Source organism: Taudactylus pleione, unplaced genomic scaffold (assembly GCF_031769625.1).
Source record: "Taudactylus pleione unplaced genomic scaffold, aTauple2 ptg000114l, whole genome shotgun sequence".
In the NCBI taxonomy this organism is placed as follows: Eukaryota; Metazoa; Chordata; class Amphibia; order Anura; family Myobatrachidae; genus Taudactylus; species Taudactylus pleione.
In genome coordinates, this window is record NW_028284516.1 from 9,606,269 (window position 1) to 9,626,657 (window position 20,389).

Sequence of the window (20,389 nt, forward strand, 5' to 3'; positions counted from 1 at the left end):
GCGGCTACTGCGCACACAATTCACAAACACAGAAAATAATTTTTTTTTTGGTTTGGACTGGAGTGTACTTTCGGGGGTTACAGCACCCTTAACGGTCAAGCCAGCCGGCCCTTTACTTATGACACAGGCGCACGCTTGGCACTACTTTGTTGATGCACGTGCGGCTACTGCGCACACAATTCACAAACACAGAAAATAATTTTTTTTTGGTTTGGACTGGAGTGTACTTTCGGGGGTTACAGCACCCTTTAACGGTCCAGCCAGCCGGCCCTTTATTTATGACACAGGCGCACGCTTGGCACTACTTTGTTGATGCACGTGCGGCTACTGCGCACACAATTCACAAACACAGAAAATAATTTTTTTTTTGGTTTGGACTGGAGTGTACTTTCGGGGGTTACAGCACCCTTAACGGTCAAGCCAGCCGGCCCTTTACTTATGACACAGGTGCACGCTTGGCACTACTTTGTTGATGCACGTGCGGCTACTGCGCACACAATTCACAAACACAGAAAATAATTTTTTTTTTGGTTTGGACTGGAGTGTACTTTCGGGGGTTACAGCACCCTTAACGGTCAAGCCAGCCGGCCCTTTACTTATGACACAGGCGCACGCTTGGCACTACTTTGTTGATGCACGTGCGGCTACTGCGCACACAATTCACAAACACAGAAAATAATTTTTTTTTTGGTTTGGACTGGAGTGTACTTTCGGGGGTTACAGCACCCTTAACAGTCAAGCCAGCCGGCCCTTTACTTATGACACAGGCGCACGCTTGGCACTACTTTGTTGATGCACGTGCGGCTACTGCGCACACAATTCACAAACACAGAAAATAATTTTTTTTTGGTTTGGACTGGAGTGTACTTTCGGGGGTTACAGCACCCTTTAACGGTCAAGCCAGCCGGCCCTTTACTTATGACACAGGCGCACGCTTGGCACTACTTTGTTGATGCACGTGCGGCTACTGCGCACACAATTCACAAACACAGAAAATATATTATTTTTTTAGCACTTGGGGGGAGCACCCCTGATGGACAGAGCACCCCCTGGACAACACTACAGCACTCCTTTAGGACTGGGACACTGCACAGGACTTTGGAGTGGACACAGCCCCTATGGAGAACTGACTGCACAACACAGTCCAGCCAGCCCCTATGGACTTTGAAGTAGTGGACACAGCCCCTATTAACAACAGCAGCACAACACAGCCAGCCCCTATGGACTTTGAAGTAGTGGACAACAGCAGCACTACACTACACTACACTACACAGCCCTAACTCCCACCCTCCCTCTTCACTGTCCACAGCCGAGTGAGAAAATGGCGCAGACGCGGGTACCTTATATAGGATCCAAAACCCGCGAGACTCGGAAGGCGGGATGATGACGTTTTGCCTCGATTTCAGATCCGAGTCAGGCGGGAAAAGTCGAGCCTGACTCGGATCGGACTCGGATCGGGGGGGCTCGGGGGGGTTCGGATTTCAGAAATCCGAACCCGCTCACCCCTACTGTATATATATATATATATATATATATATATATATATATTAAAAAGAGAGGTTTTAGAACAAAAGGACTAACATATATCCCCTTTTTCTTTTGTCCACTAATTGGTTTTGCCTCAAATTATACATTTGGTCTCAGTCTACAGCAACCATTGGAATCTTTGCCATTTTCTAATAAAGAGACCACCTGCTTCAGTGGACTGTAATGGTGGTTGTACTCTCAATAGCACCTTGCACCTGCACATGTTTAATGAAAGCAGAGGTTCCATGCTATGTTATTGTCACCTTTGTCTAAAAGGAGTCCATTGTATAATAGACTGGGACATATTAATCAGTCACCAAGGTCTAACTCTGTCTACCCTGGCCAAGCTCGGATTATCCATAAATTAGATAAATTCTTTTATGACTTCATCCTATAGGATATATCCCTTCTTTTTCGCTGGTGTTTCTTCCAGAAAAGTGGCCAGAATTAAGTTCAATGATAGCTCAAAGTCAGAATATACATTGAAAGGACTTAGACAAAGCTATTAGAAAAATGAGAACCTTACACCTGAGGCTCTTCCATGTTCTCTTACACTGTAAACAATTACAAAACCTATTGAGATTTGCATTTCAAACGGTTGGGGAGCATTCACTCAGAACCAGGCAGTGAGAGGCAAATGGTACACAATGGAGCAGTCGGCTTATATCAATCTGCTAAAGTTAAGGCCAGCCATGTTAGTCCTTAGAGTAGGGGTCTTCAAACTTGGCCCTCCAGATGCTGTGGAACTACACATCCCAGCATGCACTGCACATAGTTTTAGCATGCTGTTATATCAAAAAGGTGGCAGTGCATGCTGGGATGTGTAGTTCCACAGCAGCTGGAGGGCCAAGTTTGAAGACCCCTGCCTTAGAGCTTTAAATCCCAATCGCCTGCGGGAATTTGCAGTTTAAAGTTGTCTGGATAACAACTGTGGTATCTTACCAGAACAGGATGGGACGCTCTTGTTCTCTGTCACAATAGCCATAGGGATTAGGAAATGGGCCATTCAAAGGCTATTCACCTAACATATCTCATAATTGAAACTTACTGCTCCACTAAAAGGTGAAGCTTCAAGGTTATGTATCACTTGCCATTAACCCCTGCCACCTCTAGTGCAGTAGCAAAACTTATGTTCCTACATTCCATAATGCATGCCACTCATTGATCCTTTTAGCATACATTTGCCAATGCAAATCAGTCCTTGCCCCAGAAGAATCCTCTACATTTGCCAAGCATTATTGGAGAGCAACTGATCTTCCAAGCAACCACCAGGTATGTGGTAGTCTGTCCACCAGCTGTTGCTAGGTGGCAATCCTCCCGATGAACAAACAGTAGTTTGCAGGAATCTATGACCTGCAAACTTTCTTTGTTCTAGGGAATAGGATTGCCACCTAGCAACAGCACCCACCCTATACCTTGCTAGGGCTGTTGCTTGCTCTGTCCAAAGTTGCTCCAGGAGATTGATACCATTATTATTTTCTCCTGAGTGGGCAGAGGATCATGACAAGGCACAGGCATCAACTGCAAGAGATATCAAATAAATATCTCTGTCTTAGCTTTGGGTTATCCAAGTTATGTTCAAGTCAGCATCTGTTTTTCGCCTTCATGCCATTTGGGCATACAGTTGTGCCTAACTAGTGGATGCTCTTCATGTTGCTATGGTTGTACTGTATAATTACTTCATTGCATTGATCAAAACTATGTTTTGTTATCAGAAAGAAAAAGAAGGGATGGAGGGCGCCAAAATGGTAGGTATCAAGATATTAAATAAATAAAAAATAGTAAATCATACATAAATCCTGCAGGACTGCTGATTCTAAAGAGGTGCTAAACCTCACATAGTGACCCTAGTGGAAGGAAAAAGCAAAAAGGAAGAAGCGCAATACTACTGACAGGAATAATAAAAACTATTTAATAATAATATTAAATAAATAATAAAACATAGGAGTCAAGTTCAGAAATAATACACAATAAATTCTTAAAGTAGCTACAAAACATGAATACGTGAGGTCAGAAATTGAGCCAGCGCCAAGCAGCCGCATATGCCAAAGATCAAATCCTTTAGACGGTATTAAAAAGTAGCAATATATAAAAAATGCAATCACATTATTGCCTTTGAGGAAACAGCGTACTGCTGAGAAACGCGTCAAGCGACACACACACACCCCCCCTGTGACATCAGCCTATTATTCACAAACGTGCAGCAGCATTGATCCACCTACCGCTTTGCACTGATATCGGACACCGCGTGTCCCACCTGGAGCAGACACGCCAACCCAGCGTCCGGCATAGGTCCGGCAGACACTCAACTCACTCTGATCCACGTGCCTCAGACGCTCCCCACTTGTCAGCCGGAGTCACTCCAGAGGAGATAGCCTGTCAGGAATCTCTAACACGACCAGGTCCAGGTCATTTCCGGGTTTTAAAGTACCTTACCCAGACGAGTTAAGGTGCGTACACACTGGGCGATATTTTGGCCGATGAAACGATGTCGTTATCGTTAAGTCATCCAAAATATTGTTCAGTTTTTGCCCCAAAATGTTCAACGATAACGACCATACGCGTTCCCGCAGGTCGTTCGTCTTTATCGTTCATCTGGCAAACATGCAGGCCAACCTGACGATATTGTCAGATTGCTGCATGTTGGGGAATGGGGGAGAGAGCCCGGCGCTGAACATTATCATTAATGATATCGTTCAGCGGGTGTGCTCAATGTCATGAACGACATTGAGCACACCCTGCCAGGGACACACTAGACGATATTGCTCAGGGAGCATATCATCTAGTGCAGTGGTGTCAAACTCAGGCCCTACAGTCGCTGTGGAACTACATATCCCAGCATGCCCTAATAGCAAAACTCTGGCAGTGCATGCTGGGATATGTAGTTCCACTGCAACTGAAGGGCCCGAGTTTGACACCACTGGTCTAGTGTGTACGCACCATTACACTACGGACGGACCAAGTGAGTTTTTAGCCCTCATTACAATTATCACTATGACTTTATTGAGAGGATTTCCGTCTGTCTATTAATGGTTTGGGAGCTTTTTGTGCCAGTGCAAAACGGATATAAATAATTTCATTTATTACATTCAGTGCCGTGGATCATACCCGGGTACATATGTGCCCTAGAACAAAGAAAATTTGCAGGTCATAGATTCCTGCAAACTGCTGTTTCCTTACATATTACACAAGCTGTGAGCTGAAAAATCCTGTGTCATCGATGACTTTTCACTATGTTGTTTACTGAATAATGACATCTTATAAATACACAGCTTTACTTTCTGCAAAAAGTTAGACTATATATTGTTGGATTCTTTTGCTTGGTGTGTTTGAACAATTTAGACTTTATGGCAATAAAAAAACAGACTTATACTTGCTATGGTTTAGAATTATTTATACCCAAAAAGGGTATAGTCTGAGCCTCATTTGGATGTTAAGGCCCCCATACATCAGAGATTGATTGCAGCAATCGTGCAATTTGCCATCGATTGTGTTTAAAAATCTTTCCCTTTTTCAATTGATTGCAGATTGCAGAATTGCCACAATCGATTGAAAAAGGGAAAGATTTTTATACACAATCGATTGCAAATTGCACGATTGCTGCAATCAATCTCTGATGTATGGGGGCTTTTAGTCCATTTGTGGACTGCAAACATACACACTTTTGGATTGTGCATTCATCTAAAATGTGTCTTTTTACATTTTAGTGTATGGTCCAGGTTCAGATTAAAGGCCCCCACACACAGAGCGATATAGTGGCTGATCCAATGGATTGCAGCGATATCGCAGCTATATCATTCCGTGTGAGGGCATGATATCGTCTGCTGCGCGCTCCCGTGGGGTCGTCTGTCGCTCCTCCAGATCTTTCTGCATGCACAAGAGATCTGGGGAAATGGCGAACAATCCCATGCTGGTCTATGCGAGGAAGGGGGAGTGGTGGGATATCATGAAAAAGCATTTCAGGGAGATTGTACTGCTATATCTGAGAGGCGTGCCATAAAATTGACTTACAGCCAAATGTAATCAATCCCCAAAGCAGTTAGTAAGATCGATTTGTTAATAAAAACAAAACACTGATACTTTTCTGGGCTTGTTCATGTATTGTGTTTTACAAGGGGTTCCATTGAAATTAATGAAAGTGCATGTAGCCATAGGGATCATTGTGCCTTATAACTTATGCAGGGAGATGGCACTGATTATACCATTTGAATGTGATTCCTTTTTTTATCCAGGTATAGAGCTACATTTTGGGGGAAAGGTGCAAATAGGAAGATTGCTAGGTTCTTCAGGGAGTCAGGGAGATTGCTACTATTTTAGAGAGTCTCCCTGACAATCAGGGAGAGTTGTCAAGTATGATTCAGCCTCCACGCAGCTGCCATCCCTCGCTCCTCAGTGCTTGTTGATGGTAGTCTGTGCCAGTATCTAGAGCGTATGCATGGATTTTCTGGAACATGGTACCGATGCCATTTTTCCAGTGATTTTTCTGCTGCTCATCTGCAGATCTCAAGGAAAAGGGTATCTTCTCCATTTTATTTATGCTTTATTTACATGGGGATGTGCGCCGACCCCCGTGTTTTGGTTTTGGTTTTGGATCTGTATCTCCTTCAAGGTTTCGAATCTGGATTTGGTTTTACAAAACCATCCTTGCGTGTTTTGGTTTTGGTTTTGGATCTGTATTTTTTTTTCCAAAAAATTATATAAACAGCTAAAACCACATAATTTGGGCCTGTTTTTGTCCCTACATTATTATTAACCTTAATAACAATAATTTTCAGGCATTTCCAGGCATTTTTAACCACCTCACGATATTGATTTCAATACTTTTCACCAATATAGGCCAAAGGCTGCAGCGAGCTGGCTGGCTAAAGTAAGCCACAGAAAAAAGAAGATTCCCTCCAGCACACTGCAGCAATATTAGCAAAAATACTTGAATCCTACATGATAATAGAAATTCAGAGGTATTGGTTGCATACATTTGCAAATATATGATTAAGCGCCGGGCCAGCGTCAGGGCTCCTCTATACCGGCGTCCCTAACATTAAGGGGTTCACGTCGAAGGCGCAGAGCAGCCCAAAAGAACCCAGCCAAGGACCACTCCCAGGGCATCACACGATAAATGGAAGAAAGGAGATAGTGAAGTGTAAAGTATGGGTGTGTCAAGATAATCAATAAGTGTTAATATAATAAGAAAGAATTAAAATGACATAAATAATACACAAACAAATGGAAAGGTGATGAAAAAATATCTATGTGAATTAAGTGGTGATGCCCTGAAAAAGGCCCAGCCAGAGCCACTCCGGGGGCCCCACGCCCAAACGCTCACCCCAAAATAATTATTGCTACAAAATAATAGCATCCACTCTGGGTCATATAATTACAATTAATGTACTGCATGATAACAGCACATGTATAAGCTGAGAGCTAACTCACCTAGGAGGTACCCCAAAAACCTCCAAATGGCACTATAAGGATCAGCTCATCTTCCTAATGCTGGCTCCTTTCATGTTTCTCAGAACTGCAAATAGAAAGTATGGTGGTTGCTCTTTTTTCTGTGGTTCAGTATAAACCCTGCCCTTTACAAGCACCTGAGCAATATCATTAAGCTGATGTGAGCGACCACCATACTTTCTATTGGCTAAAGTAAGCAACAGAGCAGCGGCACAAACGCACGGCAGTTTAAAAAAATATAGGACATCTATGAAACATTGCCACACAGCAGTGGCAGATAGGATGGCAGTTTAATAAACTATAATATTGTCAGTCGGCAATGCTCCAAATTGTGCCAAATGTAAAGGAAAGAGGTGCAAGATGGAATTGTCCCTCCCACCCACTCTTATGTGGGATATTAAAAAGGACATGCACAGTTTAACAAACCAAGCACTTTAGCGACTAGGACTGACACTTTCGTGGCTGAACTTCTTGGTTTGTTTGGGCCCCACAAAACATTTTTTGGAAGGACTACCTTCAATTATTAAGGAGGAGATTGATGATGAGGGTGTTGGTGGTGGAGATTGCATGTTATGGTTCAAACTGCTGGTAGCTGATACTGGACTGCTTGTTATTAATTTACAAATTATAATTTTGTTAAACAAATTGCATGAACTTGCTGCAAATGATGTAACAGGGAGGAGGTGCCTAGATGGTTAACGTCCCTTCCTCTGCTAACTTTGCCTTTACAAGTGGAACAGATGCCTTCACAACCATTGTCAGAATTTAGATTAAAATAATTCCACACCCAAAACGTTGCTTTTCTGGCTTTCTTTTATCATGAGCAAGAACTGCTGCCACTTGTGGCTGATTTACGCAAACAACAGCCTCATCATCAACATTCTCATTAGTGTCATATAGGACACAAATTTCCCCCTCATCCTCATTTTGCACTTCCTCCACACTATCATCCTGATTTTCTATTATTTCACCATCTAATACTAGCACAGCCATCATGGCGTCAGTGATCCGCTGTGCAACTGGGTGACAGCTGTTATACTTACTTCCTCTATCAAGGACTGTTTAAAAGTCAAATGTGTTTGTAAATTATTACTAGTAGTAGTCTTCATGGTCCCTTTCTGGGATGAAGATCCAACCCCCACTGCTGACACCGCCGGCAGCCCCGCTGCTGACACCACTGGCTCCCCCATGCTGCCTACACCGCTGCACTGCCAACACAGCCAGCAAACCTGCACTAAAGACACCGCTGGCACCCCTACCGGTACCCTTTACTGAGGACAACGCCAGCACCACAGCACTGCCATTCCATGTACTGAGGACACCGTCAGCAACCCCTGCACTGCCGAGACAGCCATCAAACCTGCACTAAACACACCACTGGCACCCCCGCACTGCCAACACTGCTGGTACCCTTCACTGAGGTCACTGCCAGCACCGCAGCACTATAATTCCATGTACTGAGGACACCGTCAGCAACCCCTGCACTGCCGAGACAGCCATCAAACCTGCACTAAACACACCACTGGCACCCCCGCACTGCCGACACTCCTGGTACCCTTCACTGAGGTCACTGCCAGCACCGCAGCACTGTCATTCCATGTACTGAGGACACCATCAGCGACCCCACACTGATGACACTGCCAGCACTCCCACACTGAGGTCACCACCGGCACCCCTGCACTGCTGACACTAGGCCTGATTCAGAGGCGCTCGCTATTTGCTATCTGAATCAGGGCGGGGAGAATTTTTTTTTTTCCTGTCCGTTCGCAAAGCTGTGGGTGCCCACCCACAGCTAGTGCGAGTGGGCAGGAGATGGTCACAATTATCGTGACCATCGGGCTTGCGAGGAGACCCTGTGGTAGGGTCTCACAAACACACAAAAAATTGTTTTTATTTTCACACTGGTGGTGTGGCTAATACGCACACACAAAAGTTTTGTTTTATTTTTACACTGGTGGCGTGGGCGGCTTACACGCACACACAAAAAAATTGTTTTTATTTTCACACTGGTGGTGTGGCAGGCTCACACGCACACACACAAAAAATATTTATATTTTCACACTGGTGGTGTGGCTAACACGCACACACAAAAATTTGTTTTTATTTTTTTTAAACTGGGGGTGAATAACAGCACCCCTGATGGACAGAGCAGCCCCTGGACAACACAGCAGAGCAGCCAGCCAGTCCCTATGGACAACAGCCAGCCCCTATGGACTATAGCCAGCCCCTATGGACAGAACAACAGCCAGCAAGCCCCTATATGGATTAATATGGACAACAGCCAGCAAGCCCCTATATGGATTAATATGGACAACAGCCAGCCAGCCCCTATGGACAACAGCCAGCCAACCCCTATGGATAGGACAACAGCCATCCCCTATATGGTATGGATTATAGACAACAGCCAGTCAGCCCCTATGGACAGGACAACCTCACAAGTCACAACAATTATGCACAACAGCAGCGCAGCACAGCTCCCCAGGGCTGCCATCAGAAATTTAGGGGCCTGGGACTGACAAAATAGGCATTTTTTTCCCCTCTCCCCTCCCCCCCTGTTATTAGATCCAGTCTCTGGCCAGCATTTTTTTCCTCATTCCCTCCCCTCACCGTTTATTAGATCCAGTCTCTGCCCGCTGTGCACACCTTTTTTGTCACTTACCGTATTTCCTTGAAGTCTTCGACTTCCTCTCTGCCTCTTCCCCAGCACTGCAGATGCTGGTCCAGCTCTTCTCGATCCGCGGCTCCTCAGACTCTCTCTCCAGCGGCGCGGCGCGATGTAATGACGTCACGTGTGCCGACTTCAATATAGAGCAAACTTTATTGACATAAGGAGCAGGCGAGTGTTGGTTGGTGGAGGAGCGGCCCGAGCGGCCCCGCTGCCTCTTCCATTAATGGGGCCCGGGGTGGCGGCCAGGCCCCTTTTCTTCTGATCACGGGGTTAGTTTGGGCTGCAGGCTGTGCAGTGGCGAAAGCGGCCGGGCCCCCCCTCCTTCAGCCAAGGACTGGGCCCGGGACTCCAGTCCAAGCAGTCCCCCCCTGATGGCGGCCCTACAGCTCCCAGCTCCCTCCCTCTTCATTCTCCACAGCCGGAATGAGAAATGGGATGATGACATTTTGCCTCGTTTTGAGATCCAAGTCAGGTGGGAAAACCCAAGCCAGCTCGTATCTGCTAAGTTCGGGTGGGTTCGGTCTCAGAGAACCAAAGCCGCTCATCTCTAACAGATATGAGACAGATAGATAGATAGTTAGATAGATAGATAGATAGATAGATAGATAGATAGATAGATATGAGATAGATAGATAGATATGAGATAGATAGATGCTGTGCCCGCTGCATGTACGCCTCCTCCCCCCAGCCCAAGCCCCAACTGGACACACACACTGAGTGACTGACTACACGTCTGCGTTACCCGCCAGGATGAAGCACAAGAATGCATTGCATTCCTATGCTTTGTACATATGGGGTATGCAGTAAAAAAAAACAAAATTGCATTTTACTGCACTTTCCCCTTTAGTACATCCTGCCCAATGTGAGAGGTGGACATACAGTATTTAGCTAAGAATAAACTCTTAAGCATGCTCAATTCATTCTGGGGCATCAGGATTGTGTTATGCTGTGTTATGAAGAAACTCCAGTACAAGGAGTTAGGGTTGGTAGAGTTGCATTTTTTAGGTGCGCATTATGTAGCTTTGCCTAAGGGAACTAGGAACCTTGCACTGGCCCTGGAAAGATGATATAGTCATTATATAAATATTGAGACAGCCAGCTGCACATGTCTGTCCTGCACTATTTATCATAACCGAATCTATTTCCCGTTCGGCTTCTAGAGCTTTGCTATCATATTGCATAATCACCAGATTTAGGTGCATCAGTGCCAGTCAGATGTACCCTGGTCCCTCTGTTATTTGGTGTCAAATGGTAAGTGAAGTGCTGTATGGTCATCAGTGTGTCCCAGATCTAGATATACCTCTCATATGTCCCAATTTTGGAGGATCAAATCCAACAAATGGATCTCGAAAGGGGCAGAGAGTCAACCAAAAGTGGCTGCTTTTGGGCAAATTGGGGCATGGTTGGTGCGGAACAGGGTGGAGCTTTGGTGCACATGGGTCAGGGCTTATTATGTCTCACTGACTAAATGTTGGGAGATATGAAACCATATTGCACTTGTTGACAGTTTATCCACAATCTAACATAATAAAATATCTGCCACAAGACAGCATTGATATCACTTAATCCTTGCCCATAATGACTTCTACCTGCATATGATGTGCAAATTCGAACAGAGACAAAGGAGCTATAGAACTTAGGGCTTGATTCAGATCCAGATGCTATTTGCGGCCGCTCGCTGGCTAAAAGGGACCGGCTATTTAAATCATGTGCTCGTACTGCGTCGCATAAAGCCGCCCACTAAGTAATAGCGAGCGGCCGCACTATGTGCTGGCACCTGTATAAAGACACCCCTTTGCCACTCGCAACACACGTCATCTCCGGCAGTTGTAGGATTAATCGGGAACATCGAGAGCCATCGGAGCTGCTCAAAGCGCTTGTGGTAGCCTTCTCCCACCACACCATTGCGAGCAGTTCAGGCTAAAATACAACCCAGTTACGCTACTTTGCTAATTATGCTCACCCATTAAACGCCGTTCTGACGGTCGGGCACGCCCACGTTCGCACATCCACCCCCCCGTTTACAAGCACCTTCCCCTGCTACCACCCACAAACGGCACTATCTGTCACTCAAAATAGCGGCCCGACTGCGGGCTACAGGCGAGCACTTTCCCATCGCAATGACTGGTTCACACATGCGCTTTGCTACTCACACGCATGCGCAGATTGCGTAAAATCGCTCAATGCGAGCGAGCGCAGCATAACGTCCGGGTCTGAATCAGGCCCTTATGCCAATCATGCTGGGTACATGTCCAGTACTCTTGGAGCTGCTGGGCATGCTCCCAGTCCCTTTCTCCAGTCAATAGATGCCGCATGCATGAGCATGTCATCTATTCACCATTCCCTCCCCCCCATCTGGAACACTTTATTGGGGATGTTTGGGAGGCATGCTAAAGGAAAGATCTTAAAAGAAAGGTGCGTAGTCACACAATAGTATTCCCAATTCAAACTACATCACACAATAGCACAATCTTATTCACATTAAGCCGCACGGCTTAATGGGAAGGAATTTGGCGGCGGGAGGGTTGCTGTATAAGTTTGGCCGTGCTGGGGATTGAGCCCCCTCTGCTGGCTGGTGCCCTACGCACATGCGTAGTCGGCGTAACGGGCCGGCCCTGCCAATGACCATATATAGTTTGAACAAGATTTTTATTCACGGAAATGAACAACTGGCTAATACTGTAAATCTGGTCTCCTTAAATGTCAGTGAAAGTACATGCTACCACTCCTCCACAAGCATGTTTTTTTAAAGCTATCTTGTTTTGGTTGCACTGGAAAAGAGTAATTTTAACGAGTGATTTATCAAAAATTAAAATTACACTTTTCCAAAAAACATTCATATGATCTCCTTAGATAGTATGTTAGGTAGCGAGCATCCGGTAAGGACGTTATTGATCAACCCTCTCTTCCTCTGTCACACTTTCAACTTCTTCTGGCTCCTCTACACCTTCACTGTCACCTATTGATGTTGTCCCAGTACCAGGTCAATCTTCCCATTTTTGGTATAGGTGTAAGGTAGTTCTTTGTGAGCAGCGGGATTGGTTGTACCTATTAGGCAGTGTCCTGGGCAGGTGCAGTGTAGTAGCTGAAAACAGAGTTATTGTGATCACCCACCTTCTTCCGGGATATCAGTAAATATTAAGTATCCCCCAGATGTACTATGGAGGGATCGCATTTCCGACAGAGGCCGCAACTACAGTATGTGGGTTGTGAAGCTGTCAGATTTACCAAGCTCCGGAATGCGAAGAATTCCAGAGTTTGACTTACGCCATCTGAAGATGGCATTTTGCCTCTGTTGCCTTATGGGCTACACTTCGCAAAACTTACTGTCGGCCGCGTTTGCGCTGTAGTCTTGATAAAGAGTGAAGAGACAGCTGATGCAGGTCACTTCAATCCGAGCACATCACAGGGACAGGCTCCTTTCCGAGCCCTTGTCCCTTCATGTGCTGTTTAATACATTCGCCCGGTAGTATCGCATAATGCAATGCAATCAAGGGCACTAATATCACACCCAGATCATATAAAAGTATGTGATTGTTGATAAATGGGTCCCATAGGGTCCGTTAGTGTGGTACCACAATAGAAATGTCAAGCAGCTGCTAAGACCCAGGTGCAACAAATATATGCACATTCTTTTACATAGAGATTAATACCTCAGATAACATATAGGGACCCTAAGTGGGGTACCACACTATCTCTACCAGGGGGCCTATTTTCACCTTTTCATAAGTAGAAGAAACCAGAGAAGTTGAAATACATAAAAAATCTGGTCCTAAGGTGAAAGTTGATTGGACATTGATATGAAGTTTTTATTAGCAGAGTTCTGGGCTGGGCACATCAGTGACCTGAGGGCCTGATTCAGAGCCGGATGCTCTGACCAGAGCGCTCTCTTTGAATCAGGGCCCTCCTACATGAAAATGGAGCGGCCTCTTGGACGCTCGCATAGCTGTGGGTGACCACCCACAGCTATAGCGAGCGTCCATGATGATGGTCGCGATGGTCAAGACCATCGCGACCATCGGGCTTGCGACGGAGACCCTGCAGTAGGGTCTCGCTGCCGCAAGCCCTGGAGTGATTTTGGCTCTATCAGAGCCAAAATCACTCCCACTGACATCACTAGTGATGTCAGTGGGGCCGGACCCAGATGGTAGGCGTTCCCATGGGAACCCCTCAGTCTGGGCAGCCACGCCAACATCGACAGCATGCCCCCTTTGGTGCGAGACCCGGAGCGACGGCTACCCCGTGGCTAGCCGGGTCTCGCGCATGCGCACGACGGAGCTCCCTCCGTCATGCGCATGCGCAGTAGGGCACCATCGACCTGCTTGCGAGCGTCCGGCGCTCACGAGCGGGTCTGAATCAGGCTCTGAGTCCTTAGCTTATTAGCAGAGTTCTGGTCTATGCACAATAGTGACCTGAACCCTGAACCCTTATCTTATTATAAGAGTCCTGGGCTGGACACGTTAGTGACCTGAGCCCTTAGCTTATTAGCAGAGTTCTGGGCTGGGCACGTTAGTGACCTAAGTCCTTAGCTTATTAGCAGAGTTCTGGGCTGGGCATGTTAGTGACCTGAGCACTTAGCTTATTAGCAGAGTTCTGGGCTTGGCATGTTAGTGAACTTGCACCCTTAGCTTATTAGCAGAGTTCTAGGCTGGGCATGTTAGTGACCTGAGCCCTTAGCTAATTAGAGTTCTGGCCTGGGCATGTTAGTGAACTGCACCCTTAGCTTATTAGCAGAGTTTGACAGAGTATGTCCCGGTCCTGCGGACCGACCGTCAAGATACGCCAATCTGAGAATCGCCGCCCGTAACTTTTACAGGTTACCTCAGCACGTGTGGTTAACTAAACCTGGTAACTGCCACCAGCAGAAGAAAACTGTAATGCTAAAGCATAAGGTGAGCTTTTGCTCTCACCTGCCTACACATTTATCAATAGAACAATGGGTAACATGAGCCATATGAGGCCTTGGGTCATAAAAACACAGATCCAGAACTAGAATGAATGTTAATTCAAGAATATCTTCAAAGCTTACGTACAAAAAATGAATATAATAATATTAAAAAGAATCACACCGTTACTTATAATTTCCAGAAAACAAAATAAAATAACAAATTGGAGAAACAAACCACTCAAACCGCATTGGATTAAATGGTTCTGGGATGAGGCCTTCCCAGTGACGAATTAGGGATCATCTGTATCCTTCGATAGCCTTACGCAGAATGAACAAAGGGCCAGGGTTGAGTCACATATTTATGCCTGCTTTCCTTTTACAGGCACCCCTTCACCCCCCCCCCCACCGGGGTGATTTTAACCCTCTTCAGTTTAGATAGTACACAGCGGTGGTGATATAGTACACAGTGGTTGTGGTATAAGTACACAGTGGCGGTGGTATAGTACACAGTGGTGGTAGTATAGTACACAGTGGTGATGATATAGTGCGCAGTGGTGGTAGTATAGTACACAGTGGTGGTGGTAGTGGTATAGTGCACAGTGGTGGTGGTATAGTACACAGCTGTGGTGGTATAGTACACAGTGGTGATTATATAGTACACAGTGGTGGTATAGTACACAGTGGTGGTGGTAAAGTACACAGCTGTGGTGGTATAGTGCACAGTGGTGGTGGTATAGTACACTGCGGAGGTGGTATAGTGCACAGTGGTGGTATAGTGCACAGCGGTGGTGGTGGTATAGTGCACAGTGGTGGTGGTATAGTGCAGAGTGGTAGTGGTATAGTACAAAGTGGTGATGATATAGTGCACAGTGGTGGTGGTATAGTACACAGCAGTGGTGGTATAGTGCACAGTGGTGGTGGTATAGTGCACAGTGGTGGTGGTATAGTACACACTGGTGGAGGTATAGTACACAGTTGTGGTGGTATAGTACACAGTGGTGATGATATGGTGCACAGTTGTGGTGGTATAGTACACAGTGGTGACGATATAGTACACAGTGGTGGTGGTATAGTACACAGCGGTTGTGCTATAGTGCACAGCGGTGGGGGTATAGTACACATTGGTGGTGGTATTGTGCACATTGGTGGTGGTATAGTGCACAATGGTGGTGGTATAGTACACATTGGTGGTGGTATAGTACACAGTGGTGGTGGTATAGTACACAGTGGTGATGATAAAGTACACAGTGGTGGTGGTATAGTACACAGCAGAGGGGGTATAGTGCACAGTGCTTGTGGTATAGTGCACAGTGGTGGTGGTATAGTGCACAGTGGTGGTGGTGATGATATAGTGCACAGTGGTGGTGGTATAGTACACAGCGGTGGTGGTATAGTGCACAGTGGTGGTGGTATAGTACACAGCGGTGGTGGTATAGTGCACAGTGGTGGTGGTATAGTGCACAGCGGTGGTGGTGGTGGTATAGTGCACAGTGGTGGTGGTGGTATAGTACACAGCAGTGGTGGTATAGTGCACAGTGCTGGTGGTATAGTGCACAGTGCTGGTGGTGGTGGTGCTATAGTGCACAGTGGTGGTGGTGGTGGTGGTGGTATAGTGCACAGTGGTGGTGGTATAGTACACAGTGGTGATGATATGGTGCACAGTGGTGGTGGTATAGTACACAGTGGTGATGATATAGTACACAGTGGTGGTGGTATAGTACACAGCGGTTGCGCTATAGTGCACAGTGGTGTTGGTATAGTACACATTGGTGGTGGTATTGTGCACAGTGGTGGTGGTATTGTGCACAGTGGTGGTATAGTACACATTGGTGGTGGTATAGTACACAGTTGTGGTGGTATAGTACACAGTGGTAGTGGTATAGTGCACATTGGTGGTGGTATAGTACACAGTGGTGGTGGTATAGAGCACAGTGGTGGTGGTCTAGTGCACAGTGGTGGTGGTAGAGCACACAGCGATGGTGGTATAGTGCACAGTGGTGTTGGTATAGTACACAGTGGTGGTGGTATAGTACACAGCGGTGGTAGAGTACACAGTGGTGGTGGTATAGTGCACAGTGGTGGTGGTATAGTACACAATGGTGGTGGTAGAGTATACAGCGATGGTGGTATAGTGCACAGTGTTGGTGGTATAGTACACAGTGGTGGTGGTATAGAACACAGCGGTTGCGCTATAGTGCACAGTGGTGTTGGTATAGTACACATTGGTGGTGGTATTGTGCACAGTGGTGGTGGTATAGTGCACAGTGGTGGTATAGTACACATTGGTGGTGGTATAGTACACAGTTGTGGTGGTATAGTACACAGTGGTGATGATATGGTGCACAGTTGTGGTGGTATAGTACACAGTGGTGATGATATAGTACACAGTGGTGGTGGTATAGTACACAGCGGTTGTGCTATATTACACAGCGGTGGTGGTATTGTGCACATTGGTGGTGGTATAGTGCACAATGGTGGTGGTATAGTGCACAGTGGTGGTGGTATAGTGCACAGTGGTGGTGGTAGAGTGCACAGCGGTGGTGGTATAGTACACAGCGGTGGTGGTAGAGTACACAGCGGTGGTGGTATAGTACACAGCTGTGGTGGTATAGTGCACAGTGGTGGTGGTATAGTGCACAGTGGTGGTGGTATAGTAGACAGTGGTGGTGGTATAGAACACAGCGGTGGTGGTATAGTGAACAGTGGTGGTAGAGTACACAGTGGTGGTGGTATAGTACACAGTGATGGTGGTATAGTGCACAGTGGTTGTGGTATAGTACACAGCGGTGGTAGTATAGTGCACAGTGGTGGTGGTATAGTGCACAGCGGTGGTGGTATAGTACACAGCGGTGGTGGTATAGTGCACATTGGTGGTGGTATAGTACACAGCGATGGTGGTATAGTGCACAGTGGTGGTGGTATAGTACACAGTGGTGGTGGTATAGTACGCAGCGGTGGTACTATAGTACACAGTGGTTGTGGTATAGTGCACAATGGTGGTGGTATAGTGCACAGTGATGGTGGTATAGTACATAGTGGTGGTGGTATAAAGCACAGCGGTGGTGGTATAGTGCACAGTGGTGGTGGTATAGTACACAGTGGTGGTGGTATAGTACACAGCAGTGGTAGTATAGAACACAGTGGTAGTGGTATAGTGCACATTGGTGGTGGTATAGTACACAGTGGTGGTGGTATAGAGCACAGTGGTGGTGGTCTAGTGCACAGTGGTGGTGGTAGAGCACACAGCGATGGTGGTATAGTGCACAGTGGTGGTGGTATAGTACACAGTGGTGGTGGTATAGTACACAGCGGTGGTAGAGTACACAGTGGTGGTGGTATAGTGTACAGTGGTGGTGGTATAGTACACAGTGGTGGTGGTAGAGTATACAGCGATGGTGGTATAGTGCACAGTGTTGGTGGTATAGTACACAGTGGTGGTGGTATAGTACACAGCAGTGGTAGTATAGAGCACAGTGGTAGTGGTATAGTGCACAGTGGTGGTGGTATAGTGCACAGTGGTGGTGGTATAGTACACAGCGGTGGTAGTATAGTGCACAGTGGTGGTTGTATAGTGCACAGTGGTGGTGATATAATACACAACGGTGATGGTATAGTGCTGTAGGGGCTTATGCAAGTCCTCTGTAATACAGGCAGTGTCCTGGAGTCACTCAGGGATACCCCTACTCAGATAGGACGCCAAGGAGAGAGAACATGCGGTAATGCTGCACATGTGAAGTAGTGCATGTCGTAGGTCAGGCCTCTGGAAAGAGCTGCAGCAGGTCTTAATGCCTGCTGGCTCTCAGGCCTGGAAGAGAGGCTGCGCAGAATACTCCTCGCCAACAATTTTTACTCTACCCACTATGCACATATTCCTAAACATCTGCTAACCTGCAAATATAAGCCCAAACTAATTTTACAGGGCTGTTTGCACCTTGAAATGCATTAGGAATGCAAGTAGGCGTGCATTAATGCGTTGAAGGATGAAATACTTTTTTGCTATTCTACTATTTTTATTTAAAAACATTTTGTTTTTATTTATTTTAAATCTTAATGGTCCCTTAAACCCCTGGTTCATAATTAAGAAGAAATAAATGGTCATCAGCAATTTTTCAGCTATCTGCCTTTTCTAATTACAAAGACCATAGATCATTTAAAAGTGAATAAACCTAAAATTGTTTAGTTAATGTCTATGACAAATGCTGCCTTATTGATGGTGTTAATAACTGTTATTTCTGATTGAACAGGTCAGGTATTGATGATATTCCTGGATCCTGATGAAATGGCCACAATGAGTCACTGAAGAGTCCGAATGTATTTGTAGGAAGAAGATACTTAGGGGTTAATAAAGCTTCTTCTCGCATTAGAGTTATTCTCGGCAAAGGTGTCTTCATGGTGATTTCACTTATAGCCACAAAATACAAAGATTCCATGAAATATAATCATATGGTTTCATGGTACGTCACATTGTAATTACACAATTGTGGAATACAGTCTGGCTGGCTTTAAACAATTATGGTTTTGGCACAGATCACGTTAGTCGGCCCTTTACAGCTGTACTCTAAGCAGCCATATTCTGTCTTCCAAAGAACAGCACTATCAACAGCAATACATTTGTATTTCAGAAGCAGAGGAACATATTTTTGTCAGGGTGACTCAGTTGCAGTTTCAAGCACCAATTCTATTTAAATGAAATTGTTTCTCTACAGTGCTGGTATTATAGCTAAAGAGTGTTAGCTTAAAATAAGAATGTTAAGACCCATAATAAGCACTTGATGATATCTTTCTACTAAGCTATAATACAGTGAAACCATATAAATACCACTTGTTAAAATGCAATATTTGTTTAGTATGCTGCAGTAGCCAGCCATAGGGGTTGATTGAGTCACACACAAAATGGCTGTCAGTGCATCCTGTGTTGGCTCCTCCTCTTAAACATGTGACATCCTGATGTCACACCGAGGTGGCGGAACCACCAGCACCAGGAAGTACAGCACGGCCGGAGAGTCCTGAGGACATTCAGGCCAGCTGTACATGCTGCAGGGTCAGGGCCGGTTCTATGATTACGCATGGTATGCGGCCGCGTAGGGCGCCACATAGTGAAGGGTGCTGCGACCATGCTGATTTATAAACAATAGCCAGCAGCAGAGAGGCTGACCGCGGGCAGACTGTGTCAATGTGACTCAGCTGCACCACGGTTCTAATGGGCGGCTGTCCGATGACTTGTATAGGGCGACATGACGTCCCGTCGCAAGGCTATCGCGCTAGGGCGGGAGCGCGCTGGTGGAGTCTGGGACGGGAGCCGCGGCCCGCTTTTGATAAGAAGCCGGAGTAGTCGAGGGTGCCAGGGTGCCAGCGCCAATCTATCTGTTGTGTTGTAACTCAGTACTGTCCTGTGGGCTGGAGCTGTAGGGCCTCCAGGCGCCATCACCGGAATTCAGGAACGACGGGAAGGGTATATATCCATATCCTGCCTGGCTGGTAGCTTGGTATAATAACACTGTCAGTGTGACAGACTGACAGCATGTGTCGCACTCGCAGAAAAATATTCAAATCAAGTGATGAGGTGCTGGCCTGGCCCTGGGCTTCAACCTGCATATGGTGTTGATTTATAGATATACTGTATATCTATAAGATATATATCACCAAAAATAATTTGACCCCTAGGATATCATATCATAAAGCTATATCTATCTATAGGGCTTAAACATGGTAATGGTGTGGTTTTATAGATACAGCTATATGATAGCCTAGAGGCATATTATTTTTGGTGAGGATATATAACATAGATATATCTATATCTGTAGATAGATATAGCTGTAGTGAGGCCATGCCCCATCTTTGGGATTTACAGTAACAAA

General features: G+C 45.9%; 1 long non-coding RNA gene across 2 annotated transcripts in view; it reads left to right on the top strand.

The window, feature by feature from the left end:
* The window catches only part of LOC148524942 (uncharacterized), a 173,550-nt gene extending 154,666 nt beyond the window's left edge, over positions 1 to 18,884 (top strand). For both annotated transcript variants that reach the window (XR_015878326.1, XR_015878327.1), the window contains exons 3-4: positions 3,243 to 3,275; positions 18,776 to 18,884. This is a non-coding gene — a long non-coding RNA (uncharacterized LOC148524942). The remainder of the gene's footprint in view (positions 1 to 3,242; positions 3,276 to 18,775) is intronic.
* The last annotated feature ends 1,505 nt before the right edge of the window (positions 18,885 to 20,389 follow it).